The sequence below is a fragment of the Lycium ferocissimum genome, chromosome 1, assembly GCF_029784015.1.
Source record: "Lycium ferocissimum isolate CSIRO_LF1 chromosome 1, AGI_CSIRO_Lferr_CH_V1, whole genome shotgun sequence".
NCBI classification, from domain to species: Eukaryota; Viridiplantae; Streptophyta; class Magnoliopsida; order Solanales; family Solanaceae; genus Lycium; species Lycium ferocissimum.
This window is the reverse complement of record NC_081342.1, coordinates 59,231,029-59,240,471: the sequence shown is the minus strand read 5'-3', so window position 1 is coordinate 59,240,471 and position 9,443 is coordinate 59,231,029.

Genomic DNA, 9,443 nt, shown 5'->3' with positions numbered 1-9,443 from the left:
ATATACTTTGCTATAAAAATGAAAATATGAGAATATTAAACTATTTCTGGATATCCCAATTCTATTGTAGGTAATGACTATTCTAAGGATTCTAAATACATGGAATCATGTCTTATGACCCCGATTGATGCGTGTACCCGACATACGCACATGTATATGATAACAAAATCGAGCGCTATATAGACACCGATAAATATATACGGATATAAGTATATGTATATGATAGCGATAATCGTAGCGCTATAGACGGTAAATATATATGATATAAGTATGTGCACATGACAAAAAGAATCGGGAGAGCTATAGACGCCGATATATGTATGTGATATGAGTATATGTATATGATGAAAGAGCCAGGGGCGCTATAGACGCCGATATATTTACGGGAAAACGGAGATAAGTAAGGGTAGCGTTATATACGCATATCCACCCGATCGGGGTATTACATGACATGATATCGTCCCCGGACGCGGGATGCCCAAACGCGGGATGTATATATTTATGGTTAAATGGATCGGTCATCGACGCCTCGAATATGATATATTCTAATCTTATGTATGTATGTATGTATATGAATAAGGAAAGCTAAGAAAGCACGGCATACGCAAGGGCACTTATATGTACATGTGTCATGTTTCTATCCCAGTGACATGTGTGGTAATTCTTTTATGTCATTATACATGATTTATGTTTTTCGCATATTACTATTCATGCCTTACATACTCGGTACACTATTCGTGACCGACGTCCTTCTTGTGGACGCTGCGTTTCATGCCGCGCGAGTCGCCCAATGTGCGAATTTGATCCTTAGGAGCTGCCACCAGCCGTGATAAACGCTCAGCTTGTTCGAGCCTCTCTTCCGTGGTACTCTTTTGTGTATATATTTTCGGCACGCGACAAGATTTTCGGCCCTTTCTGTGTATAAGTGTACTATGTCTAGAGGCTCGTAAGCAGATATGTACAGTCAGTCATGTACAGTTAAATATGTGGTATTTTGGTATCTTAATGCCGTTGTACGAAGCGATAGCGCAGCTAACTAGCCCATGTTCATAATGACGCTGCTAATGTAAATGTTCAATTCAAAAAAAAATACGGCACCGTTCACACGACTTGCTAAGAGGTACAGGTAAAATGATAGGTAAGGGGTGCTCGGTACAAGTATCGGGTACTCGTCACGGCCCCTAGTTGGGTCGTGACAATTTATTTCAGTTTCAGTCTTTATATGAATTTAAATGATCACATTGTTGTTTAAATATGTGTTTGAAGCTTTATTTCACTAATTTGGATATATTTCTGCCTAGTTTAGTTGATAGTAAGTTGTTGATGTTGTTTAAATTGATATAATGTGATTGAGTCTGCCTTTGAATCATGTTTGAGGCTTGTTTTGTTGTTTCTCCTTCTGGGATTTAGAACTAAAAATGGGATATAGAGTTTGGTGTTTGGAGTTCAGTATCATTGTATCAAGTTGTTTAAAGTTCCAGTTTTTTGTTATATGGTACTGTTTCATTAGAGATTTGAGTGTTTAATCCTTTCTTGTGATTATTTTTTGTTCCTTATATTGTGAATATGGTCCTTTCTGACAATAAGGGATCAATTTTGTCTACTAGTTTAGTTATTTGATGTGGTTTTTGGTCCTAGACATGGTCTCAGATTGACTCTGCTATAAAAAGCTTAAATTTTTTTCCTTTAGAAGTCTGTTAAAGTCAAAGCTTTAGAAGTCAAAATTGGTCCTTTTCCATCATTTGTTGGTTTTGAATCACCTTTAATGGTTTAACATCCTTTAAAAAGGGTAGATTAAGGTTCTGAAATTTCCTTGTCAGTGGAATCTTTGAAGTCTTATAACTCACCTCTGAATCTGTGTGTATTGCTAATGTTTACCTAGAATCTGCTATAAAAGGAAAAAAGGAGGCTGTTTTGCATAACTATTGTGTATGGATCTCTTTTTTGTGATTATAAGTCTCCTCCTCTCTTGTTGGCCAGTTACCTAGGAAGCTTTTATGTTTAGTTTGAAGTTTGAAGTGCTAAATGGGCAAGACTTTACATATTCTTGTTGTTGAATAAGTAGGAGTATAAAAGGGGTTAATCTAAACCTAGGAAGCAAAAGCAGAACCTAGTATTAGCTTAGTCTCTTGTTCTTTCTTTCTATGTGCTTGGCTTCTTGGAAAGTTGATCTTTGATTAAATTTTTCTTTCAAAACAGTGTTAGAAATTGATTAAGATTTAGACCTTGTTGAGGTTACTATCTTTTGCTTATTAAGAAGTTGAATAGGTGGCTTACATGTTATATCTGTGTTGCTTGCACTATGCCTTCTTCTTGCGTAATATTGTCGCCTAAAAGACTAAGTATAAAGGTTCTGAACTAGGATTAAAGCTATTTTAAGAAAACTGATGAGATACCTACTTTATGACATACTCTTCTGTTGTTCATTTGTAAAAACTTAAGATTGCCTCATGTCTACTTTTGTTCCTTATGTTCTTGTCTGAAATTGAACCATGACTGATATACTGTCAAAAGATTGAAGATAGTATCATGCTCCCTTTGCCTTGTTGTTGCCTGTTGGACCCTATTTGGATTTCTATCTATGTTTTGGTCTATATGTGTGGGTTTTTTTTTGGAAAAAAGATCAGTTTGATTATCTTTTGAGACTCTGGTAATGCCTCCATAGGACTCACTATGTGTTAAGATGATTTTTGTGACTAAGCTGAGATCATTCTGTGTTCATGCTAGATCTTTACTTGAAACCCTGGGGTATTGATGAACTTATGGCTTGCATTGCTTTATACCTTGACTTGTTCAAACTAAAACTAGCCTGAAATTAACTTTGGACCTATTACTAGCTACTAATGACCCTTGGATAGGTACAGACTAGTTTAAGAATGGTTCCTGGCATTGTTCCAGTTTCTTGCTAACTAAAATGAACTCATAATTGGTTAATTCATCACTTAGTCTCCTTTGATTGCTGAATTCCCCCCTAGAAAGTTTAGAAATAAAGACTATGAGTGTGGTCCCTGGCATGTTTTCTGTCTCATTTACCTCAATCTTCTACTGCCTCACTTCCTTGCCTTTCCACTATCAACACTACTTGTTTAGTCATCTAAAGGTGTGGCATGCCTTCCCTGATTATGCTATGTTTGGTTCTGAACTTTGATACTCAATGCCATGCTAAAATTAAAATCAAAACTGCTTCTTTTTTTTTTACAAGAATAAATGTATTACCTGCCTACTTGTACCTGCCTTTGTAGCTGGTTTGTGAATTTCTGTGGCCCATGTACATGATTTCCCACCTCTGCCTGCTTGCTTGTGACCATGACAGTTTTAGTATAGTTTCATGAACCCATTTGGCCACAGTTAGGACTATCTGAATCTGTAATTGCTCTCATATAAGTCTCCTGTCATTTGTGATTTGATATGTTTGCAGCTTGAACTATGTTTGCTTCACCCTTTTAGGAACTTGTTAATCCTGTCTTGGCTATTCACTATGGCATAATTGAAATCTGTTTGATCCTACATTCATGTTAAACCTATCCTGTTCTTCCTAGTTGTGCCATTGTTATCTTCTGAGTCTCAAACACTTGTTATGTCTTGCCTTAGCTATCTTTGCACTGCTTAAAGCTATGTGTATTCTTCACACGGGCTTGACCCAAATCTGATGTAATTCACTTTTTTGGGCATTGTAATAATTATCATTATAGTTTTTAATCTTGTACTTAATTTAATTTGTGAGCATATACTAATGTCATGTATGTCCTTTACCTTTCTGTTGTTACACCGTGGAAAATTTCGCGTTATCAAGACTGTGGACGGCTTAGTATGAGCTCAGGGGAGATCAGAGTTACACAAGGATTATGGATGAAGATTATGTTATACGAGCATAAGAACATATATATGACATTTGGGGAAGTGTATGGAGTAAATCGGTTAACATGATCACTCGATGATAGCCCTCGAAACCATGAGTTAAGGTGGGGCCCACATGTCGGGATTTTGTAAAGGATATATTATAAGTGATACAAGTAGTGCATGGAAAGTTGAGCAAGTCCTAAGAAGGACCCATAAGCCAAATATGGACATAAGCCCTCCAAAAGGACGATTTAAGGAAACGTTTTCGGATGATCTGACTTGGAGGGGCAGAAACGGCATTATAAGTTTGGAATTTGGAAAACCACCAAGAATAAAAGTTGTAGATAATGGAAAGATATTTCCAACCATAGGTCGTGGGCCCTCACACGATGTCGGAATCAAGAGTTATGGCCATTTTAAGAGCAAGACCCCAAGCTGCCAAATGGTTCCGAGGGTCCTATAACGAATTATGTCCGTAACTTTCACAAGCGGGCTCGGATTGGTTTGAAACATGTCTATGATCTCCGAGACCTTCCTTATATAGTCCTAATGACATTTTGAAAGAACTTAATGTGACTATTGTCTTAACCCTCGAGCGTTGATTACTTACTTACCTATCGAGTCACAAAACATGATTTATATGCATATGATTACTCATTACTCTGTTTGTGCATTCTGTTATTACATCTTTCACCGAGTCCCTCATTAGAGGGCCGGGACATGTTATATGTGATACGAAGTATGATGTGATACGAAGTATGATGTGTTACGAAGTATGATGTGATACGAAGTATGATGTGATACGAAGTATGATGTGTTACGAAGTATGATGTGATACGAAGTATGATGTGTTACGAAGTATGATTTGTTATGGAGTATGATGTGTTACGGAGTTATGCTGTGTTCCGATGTATGATGTGTTGTGGCGCCAATGACGGGGTGGCGACCATGTTCATCGAGCCCTATAATGGGCCGGATATGTTTTCTACTACTAATATGCACTCGATTTGTATTTCAAGAGTAAGCATTTTGGCATTATGGGTTATTATACTTGTTTTATCGTACTTCTTATGCATGATTTATATTTCAAATGCAAGTATTTTGGTATTCTCAAGTCATTATGCTCACTTTCTCGTACTTCTTACTCCGGTTATGACCCCATTTACGTATTTCATGCTTTATATACTCGGTACGTATTTCGAACCCACTCCCCGCTTTCTTCGGGGGGGGCACGTTTCATGCCACGCGTGTGTATACGGATGAGTGAGATACTAGTAGAAGATGTTCCGGTGGATTGACGAGCTCCGTTCCTTCCCGTGTTGTCGAGTCGAGTATCTATGTTATGGTATCTTGATTTATGTTAGAGACTTTGCGAACGGGGGTCACGTATATAACATGTCGATCTTGTAAGCGGCTCTGTAAGCCGATGTATCATTATGCATTATGTTACAGATTTCATATGATTACAGATTTTACTTGAATTGAGAAGGACGAAAAGCATGTTTTTTTTTAAAAGCTTACATTATGCATTCATTTCATGATTTAAGAGTCCAGTAAGATTATGAGTATCACGAGGATCAGCGGGTTCGCTCGGCCCTAAGTAAGGGTCGGGTGCTCATCATGCCCTATCAATAGTTGGGGTGTGACATCTGTCCATCCAAAACCCGTTGGTTGGCCCCAACGGATCCCACTAACGTATCTAGATCGAGTCAACCCAACTTGGAGTGAAATGGAGCATGTGTTAGAATTAAGACAAGACTGATTGCATAAATGTTTTTCTTTTTGTGCTTGGTCGAGCCAAATTCTCTACCTCATTTAAATTATATACTTTAAATTGTTATTTGCGTAATTATTGTTCCAATTAGAACCCTTATGAGATTGCCATGTTTTAAAGTTGCCGAAATGAATTTGCCACGAAAGATAAGACTAATTTTGAGGCATCAATACAAATTGGGACTGATTTGATTTAAAGGGACCAAAACTGCCGACTTTGTGAAATGCGGGACTGATTTGAACATTTACGAAAACCTATGGACTTGGACGTATGGACTGATTTAGACAAAACTTGTGAGACTAATTATGATTATTTAGACTTAGGCTAAAAAATAAAATTTGACTAAAACTTAGCAAAAGATAGAATAAAAAATGGTCTATGTATGTATGTAGAATATTATATGGACTATAATAGTATACCTAACTTATTTTCTTAAAAACTATTTTCCTATACTGTAAAATATTTTTAAGATTATTTTTTGGGTGGACTTACGTAGAGTCCTACTTAGGCTAAGAGCCTTCGGGTATTAGCCTAAGTGTTCTAGTCCGACACCCTAAACGCCCAATTTTGGGCAAAATTTTACCACTTTTGATTCTTGAAACGTGGTATATTTTGCATAAATTACTAATTTCTATTTACGGAAATATGAAACAAAAGACTGTTTTTATCACAAACAATTTATATCTACAAAGGTATACTATTAGAACCCGTAGGTCAACCGTATTTTACGAATCTTTAATACCGGGGTGCCAACACCTTTCCCGGGGGATCACCAGAACCGCTACCTGAACATTGGTTAGATTATGATTCTTTTAAAATTTAACTGTTTTGAATGAACCCTTTTTGAACTGATTTTCCTAATTTCCTAAAAATTAGGTGGCGACTCTAAAATAAAGTCCATTTAGAGTACCATTACATAGGGGCATATTTTTCCTTTTTCCCGATACGATTGAAAACCGTACTTCCCCGGGACACTTTCCTTTTTAAATGTGGCAAGTACAAATACGAATCGAAAAAAATATCGTACCGCTACAGATGGCCACTCCACTGGGCACAATCTAAGGTTTTAACCATAAGGGTTCCAATAATTTGTGTGATATAAATAGCTTGAGTGATATAAATTGTTTATGTGTTCAAGTTTCTGCAAAATATAACTGTCATTTATGCATGCATACTTCGCCACTCCTGACACTTATTTTACATTTTTTCTAAAGGATGACGACGCTGGATGAGCTGCGGTCATAACTTCATTAAAAAAACTTTTTGATATATTCTTTGGTGGTCTCCAAGGTTGAGTGGGCAGGCGGTCATCCCACAGCCTTAGAGAGCCCACCCCCAGCTTGACCGCTTGGGTAGCCTATGTCATTCACTTGAAAACCACTCTAGAATAATTAGCATAGAGCGAAGCCAAATCCTTGCTGATATAGCGCATGCTGACCATAGACCGGTTTGGGTATCTCAGACCTACCTTAATCGGACAGGAAAGACACTTTATTATGTTCAGATGGTGTAAAAACCTGAAGACACTGCATCCCCCTATTTACTATTTCGAAGCATTATTATGCCATGTATGAAATAAATTACTGTTTCTGGGGGCGGGGAACTAACGGTGTTCTGTCTTGCAGATGTCTCATGATGTGCAGTTTGATATGGTTGTGGGTCCACTGCTAGGTTTAGTGATATGGTGGGAAGGTTTGACTAATGATCAGAAGAAAGAGATAAAGGATTGTACAGGGTATCTGCCTTCGTTGATGGATATGGTTGGGGATCCGAGTCTGCTACAGATTATTACTGTTTATTGGGACAACGATAGAATGGTGTTCAGATTTGGAGAGATAGAGACGACTCCCACTTTAGAAGAGATTAGAGATGTCTTGAAAAGCGTAGGAAGTGCTAACAGATCCAAAAAGAAATTAGCTCAAAATATCCTTATCCCTCACAAACCTATCCTAAAAGAAATCAAAGACATATTTGCTGTCAACAAAGCTTATTGGGCAAAGGGACCCACTATAGCCTTTAGAGAGTTATATGGGAGGTATTCGTCAAAACGAAGTACGAAAACCACATCTTTGAGTTTTCCTCACTCCAATCCTGGGAAGCCAACCAAACACTAGCCTTTATCACCTGCCTATTGGGAGCCATGGTATTTCCACTAAATGCCTCCCTAGCTATTGACACTCGAGTTGTCTTTGTTGCCCATGCTGTTCTTAGTGGAGTTACGATGAATGGGCTTACCAAGTATTTTGACATCACCCCTATTATCCTATCAGATATATACCAGGCTCTGGGAAAGTGCCGCAACCCTTATTATTATTTCCAAGGTTGCAACCTCTTAGTCCAATGGTGGATACTTAAGCATTTAGATAAGAGCGGTTTATCAACCCGTCGAGTTCCAGCCTTGAGAGAGGATGATTTGGGAGTCACTGCTATGCCTTGTGGGGTTCAAGATAAAAAAAGATGGGCTCACATCTTTTCCAGACTGCGAGAAGAACATATCAGGTAGAGGGTACCTGATTTTCATTAAAGAGCTTGGAATGGCTTGACACTTTCGTTAAAAGAGCCATAGATACAGGGACGTCATTGACTAACGGTCAGAGGGGTCAAGGGATTGGGACAACATTGATGCCAGCCTATGTAGCCATTCAGACAGCCCTTCGAAGGGCCAAGAAGGCACAAGATGATAGAGAACAGATTTCTGTCCGTGGAGTGGATTTTTTCTGATTATTGCATTTATTTTAAAAATCCCTATAATCCCACTTGGGAAAATACTATTAATGAAAAGCACTGGGTTTTTATTTTTGAGAACAATACATTTGTTTTACATATGGCACAATTCTGCTTCATATGCTAGTAGCCTCGGAGCAACGAGCTATAGGAAAGCGAATTATATATTATCTAAATGCTTATTTGATAATAACTGCTTTGTGTGAAAATCATGTAATTTGTTGAAACTCTTGATTGGTCCACATTCCGGTCACTACCTGAAAGGAAAACCAAGGAAATAACCACTAAAGCAAATTTAGCTCCACTTTTAAAAAGGTTGATTTGCTAATAGGAAATGGAGACTCCGGACAGCATGAATGCAACTTCACCTTACATCAACCTAGTCAGTAACGGCGAGAACATGGAAGCAATAAGTGATAAAAATCGACAATGGGACGATAGAATGGCCCTCGCCACTGCCAGAATGAAAGTGACTGTACAAACCACTAAGGCGGCCAATGAAAAAATGAAAGAAGTAGAAACTCTCCTGACTTATGTTGAGGAACTAACAAAGCAACACCCTGGCAATCGGGTAAAACAGGGAAAGGCCCCTGAAGCACCACTTGGGAGTTATGTCCCACTCAGTCAACAAGAAGGGCTTGACCCCATACCACATGGAGACGACGAACTACTTATCCCCAATCTGAAAGTCTATGGAGACCCGCGTGAATCTCAGCTCAAGGAACCTCCAGTTTCAAGCACAATTGTTCTTAAGGACAAAAGATCACACAATTGGGGTATGCCAACAGAGTTGTCCAAACAAGAACTCTTGGAGACTTTGGGAGGTTTTGAAGTGTACGCGCAAAGCCCAAATCTATTGCTACCATGCGCTCCTTCTAGGGCTGGGCATAAAATACTGAAAATCGAATTACCGAACCAAACCGGCTATTTCGGTATTTTGGTATTCGGTAATTCGGTCTTCGGTTGGGTATTCAGTACTGAAATATAAAATGTAGTATTTCGGTTTCGGTATTCGGTATTTACAATTATACCGTTCGGTAATTCGGTAAATACCGAATACCAAAATTATTAACAATACGTGTACAGCTACAGCCTAAATTAGTAA